Below are 16,929 nucleotides of genomic sequence, written 5' to 3'. Positions count from 1 at the left end.
AAAAAAAAAAAAAAAAGAGTTTGCTTAAAATCAAGGAGAGCACTAATAAAACAGCTCATATTTATCTTTCATCTTCCTAAAGGGCTTAAAATTCTTAACATTAATTGCTACAACTAGAAACTTCATAACCAGAAATATAAATACAAGAAGCATAAAGACACAGTCTATTCAACATTTTGTAAACGCTTCTTGTATAAGTACAATGGATGAACAACACAGCCATGGTTGTCCCTGCACTCACAAAACTTATAGGCCAGTAAAAAAAGGCAATTAAATGAACAATACAGAAAAAGATGATGACCACTAAGTCGTGCTAGGCAGACAAGCAGCATCATAAGAACACAAAGTAGAGAGATATATTTGGCATGCCTCTCTTAGGACTATTTCTTATCTCCTGAATTATATGGCCACTGCCCATTCTAATCCCACCTATACCAAATACACTGGGTTCAGCCAGCAAGAAGCCCTGTTCTGTCAGGACAGGCCTGTACATCAGATACAACATCCTCTCCTCTTCCTCCCCAGATCACGGCTCAGAAAACTGCCAATCTACAGCCCAGACATCCATAAACTCCATGCTAAAGCTGATGTTGTTAAAAACATCCAAACTCCCAAAGGTTAACTCTCAAATCCCTAAGTATATTCTCTGATCATCCACAGAAACCAAAAGCAGTGAGCTTTTCCAAATGCACAGAAACAGAAGCAGAAAGCAAGCGATTTAATCAAGGCGCCACAGAGACTGAAGGTAGGCACCTACCTACCAGGCTAATGAGTACTTGTCTCATTTTGGTCTCTGTCTTAACCAACTATGAAAAATTCCTATGAACTGAGAAGAATTTATTTACACTTCCCCATGAAATTAAAAGGTACTAGATTAACTGCATCCACAGCTGCTAAAATATGAAGCCCAAGCAAAGGTTAAACTATGAAGCTTCAGTAGGTGACCTACTGAAATAAACACAAGCCGGATAAAAAATAAGTAAGGCTCAACAACACACACACATCCCAAAACATCACAAAGAACACAAACGCACAGAAAGGATGGGCCTGCTTCCTATCCAAACACTGTCAAGCTTGCTCTGACAAATGAAAAGCCGAGCAGCTCATCCCTGAACAGGATGAAGGGCGGATGAATACAAGAACAAGGAAGCCCTTCCATAAAGTGAGTTCGGAGTGTATCTCTGTGTGTGCATATACATTCACACATTTAGTCTCTTAGGTGGTTACAAAAAATACCAGCAAATTAGAAGACCTGCTGAAGCGAAAAAGAAAGTAGTCTAACTTCATAATGACTGCATAAGTGAATCAGGTATATCCGTACAACAGGATATTACTTACTTAGCAATAAAAAGGAATGAACTAACACAACAGCATGGATGAATTTCAAAATAATTATGTGGAGTCAAAGAAGCCAGAAAAAGAGAAGTGTGTCTACTGTATGATTCTATTTATATGAATTTCTAGAAAATACAAACTAATTTATAGTGACAAAAAGCTTATCAGTGGTTGCCTGGGAATGGAGGCCAGGGAGAGGCAGGAGGGAGACAGTACTGAGGGCATAAGGAAACTGCTGGGGTGTCAGATATGTCTATTATCTTTATTGTGGTGACGGCCTTACGGGTGGATACCTACATCAAAACAACAAATTGTACACTTTTAGTATGTACAGCTTGGGTGTCACTTGTACCTCAATAAAGCTGTTTAAAATTTTTTTTAATAAAAAGTTCACATTGACCACCACTAGGTTTAACTGAAACCTTGCAATTTGACTGAGATCACTTGCCTTCTCAGAAGGGTATTTCACTGCAGTTACATACCATGCTTTGTGGAAAAGCACTTTTGGAATAAATACAGATGTGGAATACTGAAGTGTCTATATTTCTTCCGCATTCATTCTTTCCATGGCTTAAAAGAAGCTAGTGCATTTTAGAGAAAATTCCCATCACTTCAAGTTTCTTACAGAGGCTCTTAGAACTCAATAAACATCTAATTTTTGGAAAAAGGGGACCTCAAAGACCATCCTGTCCAACTTTCTCAATTGAAAGAAATAAACTGTAGAGCCCATTCCCTGACAGGGAACTCATCCAGTCGTATGGCTCTGAAGTTAGCTCTACGTTGCTGACACCTATCTCTGTAATTTTAGTCTTGACCTTTCTACTGAACTTCAGACATTGATTTGGGTGCCCATTAAGCTACCTCTCTAACAAGTAACTAAAATTTATTATGGCCAAAAGGGAGCTGCTGATTCATCACCAACTTCTCCTCCAAGTTTACCCATCTCAGTAACTGTACCATCACACTTTGAGCAAAACCTAGCAATCAACCCTTGACTACTCATTTCCTGCCCTCCACATGGAATCCACACTTAAGTTCCTTAGCTCTGTCTTCAAAGCACATCGGCAAAGCTGGCCTGGGCTCTATCTCCACTGTTGCCATGGCTTCTTGCCTGGACAACAGCTCTTTAGGGTCCCCATTTCCTCTTCTGCCTGTACCAGTCAGTCCCTACACAGCAACTACAGACATGAGGCCGTCAAGCCCCAGACCTAAAATACTCTACAGATTGCCATGATTAAAATAAAATCCCAACTCCATTCTGCCCTAAAAGTCCAAGGCCCCTTCCACCTCTCCATCCTCATCTCGCACCGTTTCTCTCACTGGCTATATGCCAACGTATTGACTGTCTACAACACGCTAAACTCACTTCCACCCCAAAGCTGACACTTCCCCACCACCACACCTAGAATGCACACAGATATTTCACCATTCACAACTCAAATAATATCTTCCAAAGCTTCACAGACTTTACAATCTAAAGCATCCCCAATCACTTGTCATGGACCCTATGTTACTGACTTTATAGTAACTTTATACTATAAATTATTGAAAATTATCTTGTAAAAAATTTTACTTATTTACTATATTTGCTAATAAAATTTATCTATTCACTCATTCATTCCTGCTATGACCATCAGAAGCATTAACCCAAATACGAATTGTGATCCTTTCCTAATTTCATTTGAAAGCATTCCTCTCCAGGTATCTAGGTACTACTAGGTAAAAAGCACCCACCTGAGTTGAATGACAAGGACACACAGACACAGGGAGGGGAACAAAACACACCGGGGCCAATCAGGGGGTGGGGAGCAATGGGAGAGAGCATCAGGACAAATAGCTAATGCATTCAGGGCTGAAAACCTAGATAACGGGTTGATAGGTATAGTAAACTACCATGGCACATGTATACCTATGTAACAAAACTGCACATTCTATACTTGTATCCCAGAACTTAAAATAAAAATTTAAAAAGCACCTGCCTTCAAAAAAGGGGGGCTGGAGTCTATTTTGATCCTTTTGTAATTCCTAAGTGTGATGATTGGGTTTCCACACTCATGTGTGGGATGTGCTTTCCTCAAATCTTTTTTACAACATCAGCACACTACCTACCTGATACTTAAAAATAAAGGTCAATTTCAACTGTGCTACTAATTTTACAAGTCTTCAAATTATGCTTCTAAACAAGGAAAAAAACTCCTCTACTGGCCTGCCTCATTATCATCAGATTTCCATTAGATACAATATCAACTTATCAACTTATAAATATGTTGATTTGATTTTGAAATTACACTGCTTCCCACTAATATGGTATACTTTTCAAAGAAGGATCAGGTCAATATAAAAAGTATTAACTTCTAATGATTTGATTGGGATCTGTGGTATCTTGCCTTTGGGATATTTAACCAATAATCACTTACATAATACACTAAATGAACCAATTTAGTTAGGCATTTTTAATTTCTTACTTTTCTTTTTTAGAATTTTTAAGTTTTCAGACACTGCTACCAAAAAATCACAATAGATTATTTTGCCTCAATGTCACACACGATGAATGATCTTCTAGTAAATCAATAAAATAATCACTGGGATATACATTATTTTATAAGAACAGGGATTTTTATCTGTTTTGTTCATCTTGTCCCCCATACCTATTCCCAGCACATTATCAGCTTAACAAGTATGTGTTGTTAGATATGTGCAAGCTCATGTTTCCTTTTATCTTATGCAGATCACTGTATTATTCCAAATTTAGGGGAGTACTGCCAATATGTGTAATCTCTTCTTGCTATTGCTTGATGCCATTATAATATTAAGCATGAGCTGAACAGCAATTCTAAATCACAACTTTTTGACTTCCAAACTATACAGTGACATGTGGCAAATCAATGGCAAGAGATCAACATAGATTCTTGCATAAGGTGTGATCAACATAGATTCTTTCATGTTGTGCTGTCAACACAAGACTCAACATGGAGTCCTGATACACAGACTCCACTACTAATACACCTAACAACAGTGTCTGCTTTACGGCTAGGGAGAAAGCTGCAGATGGAAAACCATCTGTGCATCCCAGACTATAGACTGCCAGAATATCACATTTTATACCAACCCCAAGGTGAATGTTAAATAGCCCTACACAGCTGATAAAGTCATCATAATTAAGTAGTCAAAGGCAGCAATCATCAATCATAGAAAAGTAGCTCAGCTTTGGTATGCTGTAAGTAATTTATACTAATGAAAATTAAAGTAGTCAAGTTTGTGAATAGTTTAATAAAAATTATTCCTAAAACATTACTCTTGCCCTCAGATTTATACGAAAAAAAGCAGTAGAGATGCAACTAGTTTGTGGGAACTACATATAACACAGTGAACACAAGTGGGAGTGTGTGCCATAGGAATGCACCTACCGCATCACAGTAGGCTGACAACAGCGGATCTGAAGCAAGCAATTCACCACCACCCAATCAACCCTAAAGACAAATCCTTGTTCCAGCCCTGACCAAGTAACCTCGAGCATTTACAACCTCTTTATGCCATAGTTTCTTAATATGAAAATAAGAATAATCCCTATCTACACTTGTAGGTTATAAAATTTATAAAGAAGAAGAAAACAAGCAAACATGCACATCTGATTCTTTGAGCCACATGGTCTGCCTGCCTGGCCAGTTGGACTGAGGCAGAACAGGTTCAGAGCCCAATGGCAGAGCTCCAATACAAGGTTAAAAAAAAAAAAAAAAAAAAAAAAGTAAACAGACAAGTGTTTAAAAACCAAAACAACCTTTTCATAAAATATTATGCATTATACCACTCCACATCCATCAAGATGCCTACAATCAAAAAGATAGTGAGTGTTGACAAGAATATGGAGAAACTGGAATCCTTACACACTACTGGTGGGAATATAAAATGGTACAGCCACTTTGGAAAACCGTTCCTCAAAATGTGAGACATGGTTATCATATGATTCCCCGAATTCCACTCCTAGGTATATACATGAGAGAACTGAAAACTTAAATCTACACAAAAACTTCCACAAAAATGTTCACAGCAGCATTATTCATAATAGCCTAAATGTGAAAACACCCTAAATGTCCATCAACAGATGGATAAATAAAATGTAGTATATCCATATAATGGAATATTATTTGGCAATAATAAGAAATGCACATTGATATGCAAAGATAGATAAACTTTGAAAACACTATGATAATGAAAGAAGCCAGACACAAAAGACCACATATGGTATGATTCCACTTACATAAAATAGGCAAATCTATAGAGACCAAAAGTAGATGAGAGGTTGCTTAGGGCTGAGGGATTTGGGGAAATGGGGAGTGACTCTTAATGGTACAAGGTTTCTTTTTGTGATGAAAACGTTCCAGATTAGACAGTGATGATAGTTGCACAGGTCTGAGTACATTAAAACCACTGAATTGTACACTTTAAATGGGTGAGTTGTATGGTACGTGAATTATATCTTGATAAAGCCATTAAAATATACTGTGCATTATCTTTGCATAATAATTATAGCTCTCAGCCATCAAATACGTCTCATCAAAGTGAAATAAGGATATGCTGTCACCCCCAAGAGCCCCATTCCATGTAGTTCACAAGGTCCTGTCACAGCCCCAGGCCCCAGGAACAAAAGTCTTTCCTGGGACATTTCTATCAGAGCCTCAGAGAAGACAATGCTCTCCCTTCCCAAGATCACAAGTGGAGCTGGTTTCAAATGACCTGCTTCTATGACAGGAGGGAGTGGGCCAACACTCGAAGAAAAGCTGAATGTGAGAGGGGGTGGGGCAGTGGGATAAGGAGGGAGGAACAAACAGAAAGGAAAGAAAGGATGGGAAGACAGAGACGAAGTACACAGTATTTATTGTTGGACTATCTGCATCCAGCCATGCTGGTTAGCTGAAGTGGGTTTCTGTAATTTGCTTTAGGGGTGTCCTAATATGTTATTTCATTACAAACTATTTCCCTACTTAACTGATGAACTTTGTAAAGATCTATACACAAAACTAAATCCCAGGCCTTTTTTATTTAATAAAAAGACATATGAAACACTGAAAAGAGCACACATAACTCAATGGTTAATGAAGACAGACAGACTCAGATCCAAATATGAATAGTGGGCTTACCTAAGTGACCCTGGGTACACACCACTCCACTTCCCCAAACCTTAGTTACTTCTGTAAAGTGGGAGCCCAGGTTTAGTTTCCTCTCAGATAGGCTGCTGTCTGGATTGAGTGAGATAACCCATGGCAGGGTCTCAATACAGTGCCTAGCACATGAAACGCTAACATATGGCCCACCATTACTAGTAGTCAACTTGTGATTTATCACAGACATATTTATAGCATAGGAAAGTTTTGTTTTAGAGCAAAGATCTAGTAGATAAGACCTAGAGAAAGCTGTACCACATTTCACAAAAAATATTTCTCATTCATTTGGAAAGCATTATTCCTAAGGTATGTCTGACTTTGATCAGAGTAACTTTTTCTTAGCCTTTCATCTGTAATCACTTTTGGAAACCACTCCTCATTTGCAAATAGTTCTAGACAACTGTTTAGATTGCTAAGCTTTCTTTGCTTATATGACACTGGGTACTACTGCACCCACCTGGCAGAATTCCCTCCATCCATCTACTTCCAGTGGGTATCACTAACTTAGCTCAGACTTAAGATCTCCCCAAAAGTGACCATGCAGTCAATCCACCTCTGAGTTTATTCATTCAATCGACAAAGATTTAATGAGAACCTACTATTTGCCAAGTACTGTACCAGATGCTAGCGATGCAGAGGAGAATAAAGCAGGTGCCTCTTCTCTGTGTTCTCATAAGGACCTGTCCTTCCTCATCAGAACACAAACCACCCTGATTTCCAATTTCCTAATTACTTCTCCATAACCCCTCAGAGACTCTAAGCAACCTGGGGGCAGGGACCATAACAAATCTTATTTCACTGCATCACACTGTTTTGAATAATAATTAATGGAAAAAAATTGAAATAGAATGAGGTGTCTGCACAGTATAGCCACAGTACAACTATCTGCATGGTCAGAGAGACTCATGCATAGCAAACCCTGAAATGACTTTACAGGTCACACTGAAGACTCCCATCTGTGCAAAATACAGCCTGCCACTGAGGCACTGGCAGCATCTAGAGCTTGATCCAAATTATGTGATACAGATATAAAATTATATGATACAGATGTAAAATACAAATTTATTTTCATAAATTCATATTGTATTTTCATTGCAAATATGTATATATAAAGTAAGGAAGCGTAAAACTGCATACAGACTAGCTAAAATGGAAATTTCTTAGGTGAAATGCACCAATTCCATACAAAGATCAAACTACTATAACTCACTTAATATGAAATAGACAATTTAAATAGCCTTATAACTGTTAACAAAACAATTTGGAATTTAAAATCTCCTAGAAAAAAACATCTCTAGGCCCAGATGGTTTTACTAGAGAATTCTATCAAATGTTTAAAAATGAATTAATAGGAGTTTTACACAATCCCTTCCAGAAAACAAAAGAGAAAGGAATCCTTCCCAATTCAATAAAGGGAGTGTTCCAGACTTAGGGAGACTAAAAAACATGCAAACTAAACACAACTGAGATTCTGCACTGGACCCTGTTGCTACAAAGGACTTGATGTGATAACTGGTAAAACTTATATAAAGTCCGAAGATTTGATGACAGAAATTTATTAATTTCCTAACTTTGATGGTCATTTTGAGATTACACAGAAGAATGTCCTCTTTTGTAGAAAATATCACAAAAGTATTTAGAAGTGATGGGGCAACATTAGTCAGCAACTTACTCTCAAAATGGGTCAAGAAAATGTTCTCTAAATTGTACTTGTAACTCTTCCGTGAGTTTAATATTGTTTTAAAATTAAAATTATTTCTTAAAAAGATAATATAGGAAGATATCTTTACAATCTCAACATACAGAAGACTTTCCTAAACTACGTACAAAAAAATCGCAAATCATGAATAAAATGTTATAATTTCAATCACACAGAAATTAAGAACTATAAATAGAATATTATTCAGTTTTTAAAAGGAAAGAAATTCTGGCTTTTATGAGCTCCCATAACATACCTCATATGTGAAAACATAAATTACCTTGAAAACATATGCTTAGTGAAATTAAGCCAGTCACAAAAAGACCAACACTATAGGTTTCTATTTACGTGAAGTTATCTACAACAGCCAACTTCATAGAAACAAAAGACCAGGGGTTGGAGTAAGGGGAAAATAGGGAGTTGCTTAATGAATATACAGCTTCAGTTCTGCAAGATGAAAAAGTTCTGGTGATCTAATATACTTATCACAACTGAGCTGTGCACTTACAGATGGTTAAGATGGTAAATTTCATGTTTATTATCACATACATATATACATTTGTGGTTAACACTATGAAGAAAGCAAGGAAATGATGAACACAACATTCCAGAAGTCATTCCTCTCTGGAATGGGGTCTAAAAAAGGCACACAGGGAGCTTAAAAGGGTTTTCCTTAAGTTGGAGTGCAAGTGGCTTTCATCATCCTCTAAAAGCGTACATTCTCCTGCAAATCTAATTTTTAAAACCAACTCCTCAGGAAAGGGAGGATGTACTAGTACAAAAAGCTCTAAAAACAAATAACTAGAAGAGAGGGAAGGGAAAAAAAAACATAAATTCTCCCAATATTATTAACTTAAAATTCTCTTTTCTAAATAATAATGAATCAATTTCTATAATGATTTAAAGTTCTAAGTGGTACTGGGCAAATTTTATTTAATTTTATATAACTACCTTTTAAATAGGGAGCCAAATACCGTGAATCCTTCAGCTTCCCTATCTTCATCACCAAAACAGGAGTCAGACAGGAAAGCCAGTCATCCCCATTAGTCTAAAAAAGGGGAAGCAGAAAGAGGTGCTGAGGGCCAGTGTTCTCCTGGAGAAAGACGGAAGCTGGCGGCTACACAGAATGCAGCTTGCTCAGAGGCCTCCCACTCCTAACTGGTTTCCCTCTAAGAAAAAAAATGTAAGGCTCAAAATATATGCACATAATTCCTTAGGGGAAAAAAAAACTAAAATTTCTAGTTCCTTTTCTCAACAGCTTTAAGACATGCAAATCAAATTCTGAATCTTCCACTGCTCAACTGGCTATATTAGCTGGGACTCAGGTTAGACACAGAAAGGTCACACTGATGCTGACAGAAAAATTACCTACATTTTACTCTTTTTATTTGTACTCATAATGTTTTCAGGGGGAAAAAAAGTTTTATTTAAATTTTTTTCATCATTCTAATCAAATTACCACAGGCTCTTTATTCTATCAAACCAAATTCTTACTCTGAAAATAAATGGAATTCTTTAAAGATAAAATGTGTAACCCCTAAATAGAATCTTGAGCCCTGCTCTATATACACCGAACTCCAGACTCAAATTTTCAATGGTCTACACATTTATACCTCACAGTCTAACAAGCACCTGAAACTTAACATAGCCCAATGGAAAACCTTTCATATTCACCTCTTCCCATGCTCCAAAAGGCACTTCTTTTCCAGTCCTCCCCACCCTGTCCCTAGGTCCCCACAATTATCTGCCTAGCTGCTTAGGCCAAAAACTTAGGAAGCATCACCCTTGAGTCTTTTTTTCTCATACCCACATTCAACCCACCAATAAGTCATATCAGCTCTACCTTCAAGTATATCCCAAATGAAGCCACTTTTCACCACACCCCCCATTACCATCATCACCGAGCCTAGACTACTGTGACCACAAGCCAACGCCTCACCCTGATTCAACTTTGCCCTCTACATAGTAATGAAAGCTTCTTCAGAGGTAAACCAGAGTAGCTAATTCCTCCATTCAAAGCATTTACAGCTTACCACTATGCACTGCTTCTTCTAAAGAGTGCAATATGGAATGTGGGAGTAAAAAGAGAAACTTCACAATGGATCTGACAGACACTGCCTCAGCCAGGTGATCAATTAAAATCAACAGTCATCAGTCACACTGAAAGTACATACCCTTGGAATGATATGATGAAAACAACACTTAATCTTTGTGGTCTTCCTCTCAAACACCCATAAGCACAGACTCATCATAAGAAAAAAATTTGATAAATCCCACTGGAGACATTCTACAAAATCCATGACCAGTAATCCTCAAAACTGACAAGGTCACCAAAAAAAAAAAAGTCTGAGAAACTGTCACAGTCCAGAGGAAGCTTAGGAGACACAATGACTAAATGTAATATGAGCTGGGTGTGGTGGCTCCGTCTGTAACCCCAGCACTTCGGAAGGCTGAGGCAGGCTAATCACTTTTGAGACCAGCCTAGGTAACATAGTGAAATCCCATCTCTACAAAAACTACAAAATTAGCTGTGCCTGGTGGCACATGGCTGTAGTCACAGCCACTAGGGAGGCTTAAGTGAGAGGATCACTTAAGCCCAGGAGGCCAAGGCTGTGGTGAGCTGTGATCAGAGGATCACTTAAGCCCAGGAGGCCAAGGCTGTGGTGAGCTGTGATCGGAGGATCACTTAAGCCCAGGAGGTCAAGGCTGTGGTGAGCTGTGATCGCAAGACCGCACTCAAGGCTGGGTGGTAGAGCAAGATTCTGTCTCAAAAAAAAAAAAAAGTAATACGGTAACCTGCATAAGATCCAGGAACACAAAAAGAACTCTATAGACTGAATGTCTGTGTCCCCACAAAATTAATATGTTGAAGCCCTCACCCCCAATGTGATAGCATTTGGAGATGGGGCCTTTGGAAGGTAATTTGGATTAGATGAAGTTGTACAGGTAGGGCCCTGAACTGACTGGACTAGTGCCCTTATGAAAAGAGACACAGAGGGCTTGCTGTCTCTTTCAGCAAGAACACATCTAGAAAAGGCCAAGTGAGCACACCCTACAACGGGAAGAGAGCCCTCACCAGAACCCAACCATGCTGGCGCCTGGATCTCAGACTTCCAGTCTCTGATCTGTGAGAAAATAAATTTCTGTTGTTTAATCCACACAGTCTATGGTTTTTGTTATGGCAGCTAACACGCACAGGGCTTAATCTTAAGTAAAAATAAAGGAATCTATCAAATAAAGTATAGAGTTTAGTCAATAATAATGTATCAATATTGCTTCACTAGTTGTGACAAATGACCATATTAATGAAACATGTTAACAAGAAGAAAAACTGGATGTAGAGTATATGGAAACTCTCTGTACTATCTTCACAACTTTCTGCAAATTTAAAACTATTCTAAAACTAAAAGTATATTTTCAAAAATCTGATGGCTTCTTATCATATTTATATTCGGACCAAAGTCCTCCCAGTCTCTTCCACTCATCATCTAACACAGCTTGCTCACTCCGGCCCACCATGTTCACCTTTACAAGGGTTACACAGGATATGAGCTACACAAGCGTACACATGTGTCATCAATTGATCAAACAATACAATTAAGATCTATACATTTCAGCATATTTACATTATATTTGATGAAAATTTTTAAAAAATATATGATTGCCAAATGAAAACTCTGATGACCTAAAAAGTACCCTTGAACTTGGTGGCTGAAAACACTAACATTTCTTTTGCCCTGAAATCTGGAATTTGGGCAAGGTTCAGCATGGATACCTCATTGCTTCTCTATCTGGCATCAGCCTGAGACTGGAAATATCTAAAGGCTTGCTCATTCACATGTCAGACAGTAGATGCTGGCTGTCATCTGCACTTTAGCTGGGCCTGTAGGTTCAAACACTTACACAAGGCGTCTTTATATGCCCTGAGCTTCCTCACAATATGGTGGAAGATTACAAAATGTTATGTTTAATATGAGCCTAATTTTGTTTCAATATACACATACACACGCTAATAAAAATATATTAACAAAAGCTGTCTCTGGAGTGAAGGGTAATGGGTGATTTTTAAATTTTCTATTTATATATTTTTTATTTTACAAGTTTTATATGATAAAGATGTATTACTTTCTACATCAAATGAGAAATATACAAACTAAATTCAGTTCCCTACTAGGGTACACAACACATTACTGAAAACACAAATGAAATTAGAAATGCAAAAATGATAAACATATTTGCATGTTATAAAAGATAAACTAGTTATGAGGTACTTCATTTCACCGCACTTTTTAAACTACAGATGAACTGAACTTTGGCTTTGTCCTTTGTTAAGCCCAAATCCCCGCTATTTTGTTTTGGTTGGGGTCTTGGCCGTCAAAAGGCCAATGGCCTAATGGCAACTTCCTGGTCATTTGTAGCACCCTTAAATTGGTGGAGGTCAGTGGCCACCTGAGAGCCCAAACTACCATCATTTCTGATCAGCAAAGTAATATCAAAAATACAAAAACTGCATGTAATTCATACTTATTAATATATGAACATCAACTTTCAAATACATATAAACACTCTACACTTACCTTGGAATGTACAGTTAATAAATGACTTTATATGATTTATATATTTCTATTGTATCAGTTTAAATATTTATTTTGTTACAAGAATAAAATACAATAACAGAGAATAGGGAAACAAATGAGTTAATGTGAGTATTGAGAAAGGGCTCATTATATGATAACTTTTGGAAGAACATACCCTTTGAGCCAATTATTTTAAGAAATCATTAAAAGATTTGATTATTTCATAATATATTATTTGTAAACTTGTTTAGTGTGCCAACATTAAACAAAATAACCCTTAGGAACTGTATTTGATTTTTAGTTATTTAATTCCATTCAAGTAATGAAAAACAGCTTTTTTCACAAAAAAGCGCTGTTTGTGAATTCTACACATCCTTTGAGAATGAATTAAAAGGCCAATAATTAGCTCTGACATCTCAATATTGCAAGGAGAAAAAAAACTTAAATTCATGCATAATAATATCCATAATGAATCATATACAATAAAAATATATAAGGTATATGAAGAAAAAATGAAAGTGTTAAAGAAAACTGGAGTATCTAAAACAAATGTTGTTTTCACTAATCAAACCTGAAATTAAGTCTTAAGAATGTTTTAGTAAGATAGTTCCTATTGTTTTGAATCTATGGAAAGAAACAAATGTTTGCAGCAATGATTAGATTACACTGTCAATCATTTTCAGGAGTTGACAAAGAAATCTTTGAGATTTGCCTGGCTGATATTCAGCTTTAACTCAATGTTGATTTTAACACTATCATTAGACATTTGACCAAAAATGTGATTTGATGAGCCCCTATTTCACGCAATCTTAGATAACACATTTCCAGCACACCACCTGCATCCTTCAGTTATGCTCCTTTCTCATAACTGACACACCATCAGCCAGCTAATGTCAAACGAGTCTACTGCATCTAAAGAAATGGTATTCTGGGCATGCCTCATGGGCTCTATCGTTGCTCAACAGAATAATTTATGAGAGCATGCTTGTTACTAAATTAGCCATTTTATTTTCGGTACATCTTAGCAAATTATAGAGGCAAGTAAATAAATAAATAAATCTTCAAATATGTATACCAACACTGCAAAACTTTAGAGAGGACAAAACTTAGAAAGTGAACTTTCAAGATATGGGGCTGCATTATCCCACGAGAGCTAGAAACGTTCAATCATGAGCCCATGGATTTCATAGTAGAAGACTGAGGGCTACTGATGCCTAATGTATAAATAAGCAGTTGTCCATAAGTCAGCCGTGTGAAAAAATAGGAAGTGTCCAAGTGTCCAATTCTCTGAAAGGTAATCACGAAGAACTGGATTTATTCAGACCACTTTTGGGTTATTCCAGAAAGTTTGTAAGCACGTAGACGACAAACTCTTAAGGAAGTACAACTATCCAGAAATGAAGCTGGCTGCCCTAACAGGGAGCAAGCTCTGCACCAGCATAAGTGTTCAAGTACAAGCCAGATGACCACCACCTGAGGCTTCCTAGGGAAAATTTTATTTCACACAAGCAGTTTGCACAGAAGGTGCAATGGCAGCCATAGCTACCATTTCTAGAGTACTCATTACACAGTACACTCTTGTACACCCAGATAAACTCACACGGCTTGTAATGGATGCTATGTTGCAGAATCACAACTGGAACACAGGTTGACTCCCGAACCCATGATTTTATTCACTATAATCTACATATATGAAATACATTTGTTTTTTCATTTACTGTATCATCAAACCCTGCCAACTCGACCCTCTGCTCTCTGACATTTGAGGCCTAGAAAAAAGCCTGGCAATCAATAAATACTGAATGAGCTGGCTGTCCCTTCCTTACACTGCAGTTTCCTTAACTAGAAGTTGCACTTTTACTCCAGGATTCCAGGAAAATTTATTGTTTCCTTCATTTCACTAGAGCTAAACTCCAGTATCACACATTTATCAAATCTAGAAATAGAGACAAAATAGGGAAAATATTTTAACATTTTTATGTTATTTTGTAGTGGTTCCTGCTTTCAATAAAATACAGAAAGGAAAACAATCCAAGTCCAGCCATTGCGCTATTCCAGTCTTTTCTGTCTTTGCTGACATGGTACAAACATCCTTTTATCTTTAATATACTAAGTATTTTAATATTAATTTCTAAGAATTTTTAAATCTACCGAAGTGTTTTCTTCCCAATGCAATATTCATTTAAAAATTATTTAATAGATCACTTTATAATCCTATAAAGTAAAACTCTGAGTCTATGCCAAAAACCTTCTTGGAATATTTCTCCATTAATTTATATTTCCTGTACCTTAAAAAGAAACTGAGTCCTTAGAAATGAACTCCCTCAATTCATATAAAAATTGCAACAGACAATACAGTTCCACAATGCCTAGAATTCCACTCTCTAATTTTGATTAGTATATCAGAATTTCCATTCAGAGGCTCAATGTTTGATGCCAAGTTTACCAAAATTTTCCTTTACTATGTGGCTTTAAAAGTATTTTCCAAGAACAAAAGGTGAAGACATAACTAGTTTCATCGTACAGGAAATACACAAGGACTATAATTATAGCACCCAACATTATAAGCTTATACTAAGGACCCCTTAGCTGTCTCCAAAGATACTAAGTACTAGCTTGACAAACCTCTACCCTGTCCTCTACGTTCATCTTCTTGGCTCTACTTACAATCCAAAAATCTCCGTCACTGCTATTCTTGGGATGCAGCTAATATGAACAGCTGTGTCAGTCCTAGTATTGGAAAAGGCACGCTGACACTCACAGTGAAGCCCATCGCAGATTAAACCTAAACTCTGAAGCTGGTAACTCCAGAGTTATCACAAAATAAAACATTTTGGCCAAAAATCAATACACATTCTAAGAAAACTGAAAAACTGACGGGCTTATCAAGACCTTTCCAAGTATTTCTTCATTCCCCTCCAGCTAGACATTTTTTTAATGTCATATACCATAAAATAGCCTTGACAATGTAAACCAATTAATAATAGTAATACTGGATCTGCAAAAAGGATAAACTGATAGTAGTGTGAAATTCCAACTTTCCACTGTAATGGGGTATTGACTTTCAAGATTATTTCCAAGATGTGATCTTCTCCAAATGAAAAGAACTAGTCAGATAAAATTTGAAACTCTTTCGGCCAATTTAAGGATAAAATTACTAAATGGTGAAATATAAGAACCATACCTTCAACTACTGCTTGACATGGGTTTCAGGCATTCTGTAGTCCTCAGTGCCCCACACTGGTTATAATCTCATTTGTCAATGTTCCTTTTAAGTCTCAGAACACAAATGTACTTCAGATTGGACTGAATACCATAAACTGTAACAGAAACTGCTACCTAATTCCTGGTGGCCAATAAGCTAAATCTAGTCTAGATGTGTTGTTAGGGCTCAAAAAGAGAAAACTTAAAATGTTACCCAAATTTTTAAAAATAATATTTTAAAAAAAAAATCAAAATTTCCATCTTCCCTTGACAAATCAGCTTTAGCAGCACCAAGCCAACATTCCCTTATGTTCACGATTAGCAAAAGTGGTTAGGGGCTCTCCTTTTAGACAGGACATGGTCTTGCAGATGGTCATGTTATCCATACCTCAGAAAACCCGTGCAACTGCCTTTACATTCATGTTCCTTCCCTGGTACCCTCCAGGCACCTGAACTTGGAATTTATGTTGGCATTAGCTACTTCACCTAACCCCATGATCTGGTCAGCTAAGCAACACCATACAATAAACAAAAACTCCCAGGGCTTGTTAACAAAATATACATCTGGTCTCAAGTCATTTTTATCTATACAATTAACTTCTAGACCTTTATTGCACATCTTTCCATCTATCTTGAAATTTAATATTGTTCAATTAAATACACCAATTTTAATTACTATTTATTGAGCACCCAGTAGATAAGTGGTTTTGTAACTACTTGTTCTGTAAAAGGCAGTACCTCTCTCCATTCATTCTTTTTGTTTAATACAGAGACAAGGTCTCACTACATTGCCTGGGCTGATCTCAAACTCCTGGACTCAAGGATTCCTCCCGCCTTGGCCTCCCAAAGTGCTGGGATTACGGGCATGAGCCACTGCACCTACCCTCTCCATTCAGTTTTAACAAGGAAAGTGTCACTTGGATGTTTTTCATGTATGTATTGTAGTTTTAGC

The 16,929-nt window shown here is 37.1% G+C and overlaps 1 protein-coding gene and 1 non-coding gene across 4 annotated transcripts in view; one reads left to right on the top strand and one right to left on the bottom strand.

Moving 5' to 3' along the window:
* The window catches only part of MBOAT2 (membrane bound O-acyltransferase domain containing 2), a 139,037-nt gene that overhangs the window by 110,764 nt on the left and 11,344 nt on the right, over nucleotides 1-16,929 (bottom strand). The window lies entirely within an intron of this gene.
* On the top strand, nucleotides 3,346-3,450 carry LOC116562166. Its single transcript, XR_004273814.1, has one exon. It is a non-coding gene; the product is annotated as a small nucleolar RNA U13 (small nucleolar RNA).

Source organism: Sapajus apella, unplaced genomic scaffold (genome assembly GCF_009761245.1).
Source record: "Sapajus apella isolate SASKATOON/1434 unplaced genomic scaffold, GSC_monkey_1.0 scaffold31, whole genome shotgun sequence".
Classification (NCBI taxonomy): Eukaryota; Metazoa; Chordata; class Mammalia; order Primates; family Cebidae; genus Sapajus; species Sapajus apella.
Note: the sequence above shows the minus strand (reverse complement) of the source record. Positions and strands in the feature narration are given on the sequence as shown.